We start from the raw sequence: 12,490 nt of genomic DNA on the forward strand, positions 1-12,490 counted from the left end.
TTCCGTCTTCAAATCCACGCGGTACATGAATCACCACATCATATCCCAATTTCGCCGTCCGAGAGCATACCACACCTTAATACCCAATAATTCCACGATAGATACTCTACAATTTCCCTGTACCACCAAGCCAACCCGAATATCACCAGTCGATCTAACAAGAAAGTGCCGCAATACCACCGAAATGCCATCCATTTAATCACATTGCCCTTTTCTGAAACATATACTCTCGTCAAATCACTTTCAAATAGCAGTACCATTTCCTTGATTATCTGAGGCTACCTACTGCCTAAGTGTTTTATGAACTTCCTTTCTGAACTGAACTGTAACCCAACACACTCAAGTCTCGGTCCTCCACAACATACCGCATATAACATACCATCCGAGGATACATGAAAACCTTACCTCCCTTCCGGGCCACAGACATCTATGCACTCCACTAGTCAAGAACTTCCATTGATCCCATCTAGAAGAAAAATCATTACACATCCCATATCTCTCATATTCGTAGAAAATGTACCCCTTCAACCATGGTAGAAATCAACAAGAACTCTCTCAATTCCGTTTGCACCAACTAAACTGCCAGGATTGAATCCTTCTAACTAGACCAAGCTAAGCAAGCCATCGAAACCCAAGAGCATTGCTGCAGAACACTTGCACGAACTCATTACCTCAAACACATACGAAGAACTAATCATATCCTTACCATACTGATTAGGTCTACTATCAAGCTATTCCATCTATCTAATTTCCCTTCTGATTCATCATCAATTTGATATTTCCCCTTGATGTAGCACCACAGTTTCTCAACCCAGGCTCACTACACGAGACCCATGCGCAAAACCACACTATCTAAGACCCATAACCCACTTAATCCTCTCTCAATTATTTCCAGATACACCACATTCCAACATACTTCACTCCGAAAAACTTCCTGCGAATCTAAATCCGTTACCTTTACTTTCCAGATACTAATACATAGAATCCCATAATTAACATAAAAATACCACAAGTCTTGATCTCTTCCAATGGAGACTCGGTTCCTAATCGCATATGCTACTTTAAGATACCCCATTGTTACATGTAGAATCTTGAACACATTAGAACCACTTTTGAGAGCCATTCACTCTATTCAACTTGCATTTAGCCCGCTCACTAACAAAACCACCTGTGCCTCATTAGCACTCTGACACTACAAGATACGACCTTATCCCAATACAAACAAGCATCTTCCTTCTCTATACGCTAGGCATTCTTTACCAACAACAGCTCAAGACATCCTATTATTTTCACACATCTACGAAGCACCATATAACCTTTATTAAAATTTTCCTTCACTCATGCCATCCTCGGCTCAATCCCACAACCAGAACTGGTTCGCTAGCATGCCTCAAATCAGAACCAACATAGCAACACCACCGTACAATTAGCTAACCAATAGCAAGCTCCCCAACTTGGCTCGAAGCCATAGATCATACACAATACTCATCACGCATATACTCCACTGCTACCTTAATACCGTAGTGAGATTAAACTCAAATCATTTGTAAGCTTGTGAAAACACAAATCATCTAGTATCTTTAACTCTTCGGCCAATCTCGCAATAGTTAAACTCACTCTCTTATGCGACCCCAAAATTTCAAACTTCAACACTTACAATTCACTGGCACATGAGGTCTTCTATCATTCACATAAGGATCATACCGCCTCAGCACACTTCGCAGGAGATAACCCACCTGCTTTGTCTCAATATAACATTTTCGTATACCTTCCACCGCCATAAGCATTACGCAGTCACTTGATCTTCTTGAGTCTGTACTCATACCGCAACATGAAATTTACTTCACTCCCAACTAGGAGTCATGAAAAGATTCTTCAAACGCTTATAATCTCGGAACTACCCTTCCACTCACAATGGAAATCATACACTTAGTTGTCCATCTATCATTCAGAAATTCTTCCTCGACACTTCCAAGTCATATAGAAACATCACGCAGTACTAGCATATTCATCACATAGCTATCCAGCCGTCATTCCCACTATTAGGGACAATACTGAACATATAAGTTCAAAACACTTGCTCACAAAATTAGCACCTCGGTGCTCAAGCCATAGGCAAAAATCCCTCAAGTCCTCCAGACTGGCCCAACATAAACTCACAGGGATTACATCTCGCCCCTCGATTGGGGAATCACAAGCCATCAAGGCACATCTGATACTGAGCGTTTATGCACACATGCGAACGTGGGGGAGGAATTTCAAGAGTTGCTTTTTCAAGTTGAATCAAGGACGCACGATAAGATTTCAAGAATGTGAAGTTTTCCTTGGGGTTCTGCAACCTCTCGAGAATAAATATAGACGTCTCCGTACCGATCCGCGAGACTCTACTAAACCTGCTCATGACTCGTGAGACCTAGTAACCTAGGCTCTGATACCAACTTGTCACGACCCAAACCCTACACTGGTCGTGATGGCGCCTCTCGTGAAGACAAGGCCTTCCAACTAACCCAACTTGACCCTTTCAAAATAGTTAAACACAAATGAACGACAAGATACGACTTAATAATATTAATTAACAAATTTACAATCCAACACAGCCCTAATCGGGGTGTCACAAGTCACGAACATCTATAAGAATGAAATTTCCACTTTACAGTCTAGAAATACACTGAACAAGAATAATGAATAACATAGAAAGACAGTGGTGCTGCGAATGCTGACCACCTCGCTAAAACCTCTACAACTCTGCCTCCACACAGCCAATACCCGCTACCGGGTGAATAGATACCTGCAACTGCATGCGAGGTGCAGGGAGTAAAGTGAATACTCCAACTCAGTACCCGCTGCGGTGTGCAGCCCGATCCATTTAACGTCGACGACGCTCACTGGGGGTGTGTACAGACTCCGGAGGGGCTCCTACAGCCCAAGCGCTATATCACTGCGGCGTACAGTTCGATCCATGTAATATGCTACTGCGGCGTGCAGTTCGGTCCATATAATATACTACTGCTGCGTGCAGTCCGATCCATATAATATACTACTGCGGCATATAGTCCGATCCATATAATATACTACTGCGGCGTGCAGCCCGATCTATGCTCAGTCCAAAAATCATATTAAGCCTCTTGGGCATTTGTAGAACAGTAGTTCTCAACCCCAAATATCCTTTAGAAATATCATTTAAGTTTTCAAATCTTAGAAAGATGGCCGAGTTGCAAAACCGTATTTAAAACCTTAAACTGAGATCAAATAATATGCAAAATATGCGAAAACAGTGATATCAATCCTTGAAGGATTCAAATAATTGGCGCGAAGCCCTAATATAACCAATCAATCCAAGTAGGATGATTATCAAGTAAGGTCTAGTCGAAAACACAGTAGAAACATCTCTCGGGACGGACCAAGTCATAATCCCCAATAACAAACGACCCCGCACTCGTCATAGGGTGCATGTCTCATCTCAATATAGCACTACGATGTGTAAATCCGGGGTTTCAAACCCTCAGGATATCATTTACAAGCATTACTCACCTCGAACCGGCGAAATCTCTAGCTCGCAATGCCTCTGCCCCTCAAATCGGCCTCCACGCGCGTCGAATCTAACCAAAACCACAACGAATACGTCACAATAGGCTGAGGGAACATAACCCAATCGAAAAGACTTGAAAAATATCAAAATTCACGAAATTTGCAAAACTCGAACTCCGGGCCCGCTTCTCGAAAGTCAGAAAATTTAACATCATTCCTCATCTTCTCACGAGTTCATACATACCAAGAACTCTCAAATCCAAGATCAAATGACCCATCAAATCCAAATTTGAAATATTATAACTCAAGCCCTAGTTCTTCCTATTTTTGCTAAATTTCCATGGATTCCAAGATCAATTTCACAATAAAAGCGTGTTTTTAGTTCATAGGACTTACCTCCAATTGATACCAGTTGAAACTCTCTTCGATCCCTATCCAAAAGCTCTCAACAATGTCCAAAAATGGTGGAAAAATGGGTTGGGTTCGCGGATGAAATATTTTAACATTCTGCCCAGATCACTATAGCTCCTTCTATGCGATCGCAATACCCCCTCTGCGATCGCAATGCACAAAATTTCCACCTCTAAATTTAACACTATGCGATCGCATAAGCACCCCTGCGATCGCAATGACCAACCAATTTACCTCACGTGATCGCAGACACACCCACGCGATCGCGATGAACAAAACTCAAACTCCCAAGATTCCTCTTATGCGATCGCACTGCTCTCCCGCGATCGCATTGAACAACTGACCAGCCCCAAAAATTATTCTATGCGATTGCAAAGCCTCTCCTGTGATCGCATAGAGCAAAACTCTGCAACACTGACCTGCAATTTTCTGCAGCATCCAAAGTCCTAAAAACCTTCCGTTAGCTATCCGGATTCACCCCGAGGCCCCTGGGACCTCAACCAAAAATACCAACACCTCCTAAAACATCATACAAACTTGTTCCAATCATCAAACGCCTCAAACAACTCCAAAACCATCAAATTACATCGAATTCAAGCCTAAGTTCTTCTAAAACTTCCAAAATATGCATTTGATCAAAAACCCGACCAAAACATCTCCGAATGATCTGAAATTTTGCACACACGTCCAAAATCACCTAACGAAGCTACTACAACTCTCAGAATTCCATTCCGACCCCCGTATCAAAATCTCACCTACCAACCAGAATTCGCCAAAATACCTACTTTGCCAATTCAAGCCTAATTCTACTCCGAACCTCCAAAATCCATTCCGATCACACTCCTAAGCCACATATCATCCCCCAAAGCTAACCGAATCACCGGAAATCACATCCGATCCCTCTAACTTAATAGTCAATATCCGGTTGACTTTTCCAAAACAAGCCTTCCTTAAAGAGACTAAGTGTCTCATTTCCTATCAAAACCAATCCGATTTAACTCTAACACACCGAATATCGATAACGAAAAATTAAGAAGCATAAAATGGGGGAAACAGCGCGATAACTCACGAGACGACGGGTTGGGTCGTCACAAAATATGATAAAAATACAATGGAAGTTGAGTTTGTTACTTGTTTTCAGTCTGCTTCACATGCTGTCTGGATGGAGAATTTTCTTACTAAATTGCAAATTGTGAATTTTATATTTAAGCCGGTGACTATTTTCTGTGACAACAGTGCAGATGTGTTCTTCTCTAAGAATAACAAGAGAACAAGAGGCTCTGAGCATGTTAGCCTTAAGTTTCTTTGTAACGACCCAACTGGTCATTTTATGTGTTACCACTCCGTTTCCCCTATTCCTGCTTCTTTATGTGTTGTTCAGCTACATTTCATTGTATCGGGTTGGTTGGTGTCACGACCCAAAATCCGACCCAGTCGTGATGGCGCCTATCGTGGAACTAGGCCAGTCATTTACTTCCTTTTTCCCATTTTATCCAATTATTTGCTTACAAAAAACATCAATTTTTAATACAGAATTTAACATTAATAATAGAAATTGTCAAAAACAGCGGAATAAAACACAATCCCCGACCTTGGGTGTCACTAGTCATGAGCAAACTAATACAACTGTCTAAAAAATATAAGTTTGGAATAGTCTGAATACATCAAATAAGTAAAACTAGAGGAAAATAGGTAAGGAGAAGGCGAAACTGCGGTCGCCTGGCAGCTACCTCGCAATCTCCAAGTGATGGTTAGCACAATATACTTAGCAGCCACTACCGTGCCCCAAGATACCTGGATCTGCACACAGAGGTGCAGGGGGTAACGTGAGTACACCAACTCAGTAAGTAATAAGTCCAACCTATGGACTAACAGGTAGTGACGGAGGAACATAAATGTATACATGCTTACAGTTCAAATAAACTCAACAGTAATAGATGAAACTGATCAATAAAGAGCTCAATACTCAGAGATTTCATAAATGAACCAATGAAAAGTTAGCATGATCAATGTTTCCACAATCTCTACTCACAAGTGCTCAACCACTTGGTACTGTATATGGCCGTCCGGCCTAGGGAAGATCCATCCCGGAGTATACATCACTGACCGTAGTCATCCAGTACCGAGGACACAGGCCAATCTAGCCTCACGGAGAAGATCCATATCCCGGTATAGTACTTCGGACAAATCCATGTCCATGGAAATCCATCCATCAGTATAATCATCCACTGCGCTCACTAGGGGTGTAAAGACTCCGGAGGGGCTTCTCTGAGCCCAAGCGCTATTTCAATGCCAGCGAAGGCATGATCAATATCATTACTGCAGCGGGCAGCCCGATCCTATACTGTCAATCAATACTCGGCTCTCGGCCTCACTTAGTCAATACTCTCCAGTCTCATACACATGGGCTAAGATGTCATAATACAGGCCCGAACAATGATATGATATGTCAAATAGCAACAAACGAGATTGAGGCATGATATTATATGCATGAACAGGACTGAGTAAAAATTAAACATGAATCTAATGGCATGATAGCAAGAAATGACCTCTCGGGTCTCAACAGTGTTGGCGTAAAGCCTTAACATGATTTACAGCTCAATAGCTAGATCACATAATCACAACACAAATATTGATAATAAATAGCTATTAAGCGACACTCTGGAATGATCCAGGCCGCATATCACACGGTGCAAGCTCATACACCCGTCACTTGGCATAACGTCACCTTCATAACAATAATAGAACACATCATTCAGGGTTTCGAACCCGCAGTTCCAAGGTTGAAAGTGTTACTTACCAAGCCAAGCCAAAACTCTAGCCCGCGATACCTTTTCCTCTCAAATCGGCCTCCAATTGCCTCGAATCTAATCAAAATCAGTACATAACCATCAAAATATGCTAAGGGAACAAAGCCCACTCGAAAATAATCAAAATACAATGCGAATCCCAAAATTAACCAAATTTGACCCCCTGACCCACGTCTCAGAATTCGGTAAAATTCACATCAATAGATTCCTTATCTCCCCACGAGTTCATACATATCAAAAGTATTAAAATCCGACCACAAATGACCCCTCAAATACTTGCTCAAAGGTCTCCAATTTTCAAGCCCTAGTTTTCCCAATTTTAACCTTAATTTCCATAAATTACAATCCTAATCTGTGAAATAACACCATAGAAATGAGTTTTAGGTTCAACAATCTTACCTCAACGAAGCTCCCTTGAATTCCCTCTTCAAAATCCCCCAAAAATCTCCAAACCGACTTGAAATGGTCAAGAAATAGCTCAAAATTGCGAAAGAAGTCTTTTATACCTTCTGGCCCAGGATTTTCGCACCTGCGACCCAAATCCCACTCCTGTGGTCTAGGGGACCACAACTGCGGTTTTCACTTAAGTCCTCAATTTCCGCATCTGCGATGCACAATCCGCACCTGCGCCATCGCAGGTGCGGTCCCTTAACCGCTTCTGCGGTTCCTGCCTTTCTTGGCTCCTTCCGCTTCTGCGACTGATCTTCCGCATCTGCGGGGGTCGCACCTGCGGCCTCCCAACCGCAGATGCGGTTATGACATCAGTCCTAAAACTTCAGCTACCTTTTCCAAATTCCTATCTTTCCGTCAACCATCCGAAATCACCCCGAGGCCCCCGAGACCTCAACCAAAAGCACAAACAAGTCACATACCACCATCCAAACTTATACCAATATTCAAAACACCTCAAATAACATCGAATCAACCAAAACACAACGGATTCAAGCCTAAGGTTCTCAAAATCTCCGAATTACTCTTTTGATCAAAAAGTCTAACAACCATGCCCGAATGACCTGAAATTGTGCACGCACATCCAAACTGACAATATAGATCTATTGCAACTCCCGGAGTTCCATTCTGACCCCTATATCAAAATCTCACCTATCAACCGGAAGATGCCAAAATTCCACTTTCGCCAATTCAAGCCTAAATCTACTACGGACCTCCAAAACACATTCCGATCACACTCCTAAATCCCAAATCATCCCCCAAAGCTATTCGAACTATCATAATTCACATCCGAGCCCTTTATCACATAAGTCAACATCCAATTGACTTCTCTAACTTAAGCTAGCTCAAAAGAGACTAAGTGTCTCAAACCTTACCAAAACCTCTCCAAATCCGAACCACTCGACCCGGTAACATAAATTACAGATGAAATAAGCATAAAGAAGCAGAAATAGGGAAAACAGAGCAGTAACTCATGAGACGACAGGTCGGTTCGTCACATCCTCCCCCTCTTTAACAAACGTTTGTCCTCGAACGGGCCAGGAAACGTACCTGAAGCCTCAAATAGGTGGGGATATTTGCTCTGCATCTCCCGCTCGATCTTCCAGGTAGCCTCCTCCACGGGCCGACCTCTCCACTGTACTTTCACTGAAGCTATGTCCTTTGATCTTAACTTTCAAACCTGACGCTCCAAAATAGCTACTGGCTCTACATCATAAGTCAAATCACCATCTAACTGAACCGTGCTGAAATCCAAAACATGAGATGGATCCCCAATATATTTTCGGAGCATAGAAACATGAAATACCGGATGCATTCTCGATAAGCTGGGTGGCAAAACAAGCTCATAAGCCACCTCTCCAATCCTCCGAAGTACCTCAAAAGGCCTAATGAACCGAGGACTCAACTTCCCTTTCTTTCCAAATCTCATAACACCCTTCATGGGTGAAACCTTCAACAGAACCTTCTCGCCAACCACGTAGGACACATCCCGAACCTTCCTATCAGCATAACTCTTTTGTCTCGATTGCACTATATGAAGCCTCTCCTGAATCACATTCACCTTGTCTAAAGCATCCTGTACCAAATCTGTACATAGTCTGGCCTCACCCGGCTCAAACCAACCAACTGGAGATCTGCACCGCCTCCTATACAAAGCCTCATATGGAGCCATCTGAATACTCGACTGGTAACTGTTGTTATAAGCAAACTCTGTGAGCGGCCATGACCCTATGAAATCAATGACAGAAGCGCGCAACATGTCCTCCAATATCTGAATAGTGTGCTCGGATTGCCCGTCCGTCTCAGGGTGAAAAGTAGTGCTCAACTCAACCTGAGTACCCAACTCTCGCTGTACCGATCTCCTAAACTGTGAAGTAAACTGAGTGCCCCTATCTGAAATGGTGGAAACTGGGACACCATGCTAATGAACAATCTCTTGAATATAGATCTCTGCCAACCGCTCTGAAGAATAAGTAGTACACACAGGAATGAAGTGCGGACTTGGTAAGCCGATCCACAATCACCCAAATAGTATCGAACTTCTTCAAAGTCCATGGGAGTCCAACTAGAAAGTCCATGGTGATCCGCTCCCACTTCCACTCTAGAATATCTATCCACTGAAGCAAGCCACCCGATCTCTGATGCTCATATTTCACCTGCTGACAATTGAGACACCGAGCTACAAATCCACAATGTCCTTCTTCATTCTCTTAGACTATTAGTGCTGTCGCAAATCCTGATACATCTTCGCGGCACCCAGATGAATAGAATACTGCGAGCTGTGGGCCTCCTCCAGAATTAACTCCGGAAGATTATCCACATTGGACACACATATTCGGCCCTGCATCCTTAATACCCCATCAACACCGATAGTCACATCTATGGAATCATCGTGCTGGACTCTATCCTTAAGGACAAGCAAATGAGGATCATCATACTGGCGCTCTCTGATGTGATCAAATAAGGAAGACCGAGAAATCACACAAGCTAATACCTGACTAGGCTTCGAAATATCCAACCTCACGAACCGATTGGCCAAGGCCTGAACATCAACTACAAGAGGTCTCTCTCCCACTGGAATATACGCCAAACTCCCCATACTCACTGCCTTTCGGCTCAAAGCATCGGCCACCACATTGGACTTCCCCCGATGATATAAGATAGAGATGCCATAATCCTTAAGCAACTCCAACCATCTCCGCTTCCTCAAATTGAGATCCTCCTGCTTGAACAAGTGCTAGAGGCTACAATGATCAGTAAACACCTCACAAGACTTACCATACAAATAGTGTTTCCAAATCTTCAACGCGTGAACAATGGCAGCCAACTCCAAATCATGAACAGGTAAAACTTCTCATGGGGCTTCAACTGACGAGAAGCATAAGCAATAACTCTACCCTCCTGTATCAATACACACCCAATACCAACTCTCGAAGCATCACAATACACGGTATAAGAACCTAAAGTTGATGGCAATACTAACACTAGAGCTGTGGTCAAGGCAGTCTTGAGCTTCTGAAAGCTTTCCCCACACTCATCCAACCATACAAATAAAGCACCCTTCTGAGTCAACTTGGTCAAGGGCGATGCGATAGAAGAAAATCCCTGAACAAACCGGCGGTAATAACCCGCCAAACCAAGAAAATTGCGAATCTTAATGGCTGAAGACGGTCTGGGACAACTCTGAACCGCCTATATCTTCTTCATATCTACCTGAATACCCTCACTAGACACCACGTGCCCCAAGAAAGCCACAGAACCGAAGTAAAACTCATACTTGGAGAACTTTTCATAAAGCTTCTCCTCACGTAACCTCTGCAATACAACCCTGAAGTGCTCCGCGTGCTCCTCTTGGCTACGCGAATACACCAGAATATTCAATGAAGACTATGACAAATGAGTCGAGATACGGCCGAAACACGCTATTCATCAAATGCATGAACACTGTTGGGGCATTGGTTAGCCCAAAAGACATTACCAAGAACTCATAATGACCATATCTGGTCCTGAAAGCTATCTTAAGAATATCCGAGTCCCTGATCTTCAGCTGGTGATAACCTGAACGGAGATCAATCTTGGAGAACACTCTCGCTCCCTGAAGCTGGTCAAACAAATCATCGATATGAGGCAAAGGATACTTGTTCTTAATTGTTACTTTGTTCAATTGCTTGTAGTCAATGCATATTCTCATCGAACTATCCTTTTTCTTCACAAATAGAACCGGTACACCCTAAGGTGACACACTAGGCCAAATGAACCCCTTATCAAGGAGTTCCTGAAGCTGCTCCTTTAACTCCTTCAATTCCGCTGATGAGATACAATACGGAGGAATAGAAATAGGCTGAGTGCCCGGTATCAAATTAATACCAAAATCAATATCCATGTCCGGCGGCATGCCCGGCAGGTCTGTAGGAAACACATAGGGAAAATTCCTCACAACTAGAATAGAATCAATACTGGGAGTCTCTGCACCAACATCTCTCACAAATGCTAAGTATGAAAGACAACCCTTCCCAACCATATGCTGGGCTTTCAAGAAAGAAATCACCCTACTAGGAACATAATCATTCAAACCTCGCCACTTAATCCGTGGCACACCCGGCATAGGCAAGGTCATTTTCTTAGCATGACAGTCCAGAATGGCATGACACGGAGATAGCCAATCTATGACAAATATAACATCAAAGTCTACCATGCATAACAACAAAAGATCCACTCAGGTTTCCAGACCCCCAATAGTCACCACATATGACCGGTATACACAGTCTACAACAACAGTATCGCCCACTGGAGTAGATACACAAACAGATGAAACAAGAGACTCACGGGGCATATCCAAATAATGAGCAAAGTATGATGACACATAAGAATAATTGGAACCGGGATCAAATAATATAAAGGCATCTCTATGGCAGACTAAGACAATACCTGTAATCACAACATCTGAAGCAATATCATCGGCTCTAGCTGGAAGTGCATAGAAACGGGCGTAACCACCACATGATCGGCCTCCCCTGTAGGGAAACCCCTATCTGACTCACCTCCACCCCGAGCTGACTGGGCGGGTGGGGACGTAACTGGTGCTGAAGCTGAAGGCTGACTCCTCTGATGGGATGACCCTCCCATAAGATGGGGACAAAATCTCTTAATATGACCCAAATCTCCATATTCGAAGCAACTCCTCGTAGCAAGCGGCGATGGGGACTGAAGGGAGCCCCATGCACTAGATGCCCACTAGAAGAACCAGGCATAGATGAACCCTGAACTGATGGTGCCAGAGTCGAAATCTGAGCTGGAAGGGCACTCAGAGATGAGTGACCCTGATGTGAACTATGAGAACCATGGCTAGATGATGCACCATGGTTACTTGAACGGGCTGACTGAGCATGCCTGAATGAACGCCCTCTACCGTACTAAAACTGGCCTCCCGAAGAAGAACCTCCAAAACTACCTGATCCCCGAGGCCTCTCTCTCCTCTCGCTCCTAGTGCCGAACTGACTCAATCTCTTTAGCAATGTCAACCACCTCCTCATTAGAAGCGCCCGATACTCTCTCTCTGGTCAGAAAAATCCGCAGCTGATAGTTAAGGCCATAAACAAACCTCCTACTCCTCTCCCTATCCATGGGAACTAGCCAAATAGCATGACGGGCCAACTCGGAGAACCTCATATCATACTACATCATAGACAGGCCCTCCTGACACAGCTGATCGAACTCCCAGCGCAACTCCTCCCTGCGGGAATGCGGTATAGACTTTTCTAGAAAGAGAATAGAGAACTGATGCCAGGTAA

The sequence above is a fragment of the Nicotiana tabacum genome, chromosome 20 (genome assembly GCF_000715075.1).
Source record: "Nicotiana tabacum cultivar K326 chromosome 20, ASM71507v2, whole genome shotgun sequence".
In the NCBI taxonomy this organism is placed as follows: Eukaryota; Viridiplantae; Streptophyta; class Magnoliopsida; order Solanales; family Solanaceae; genus Nicotiana; species Nicotiana tabacum.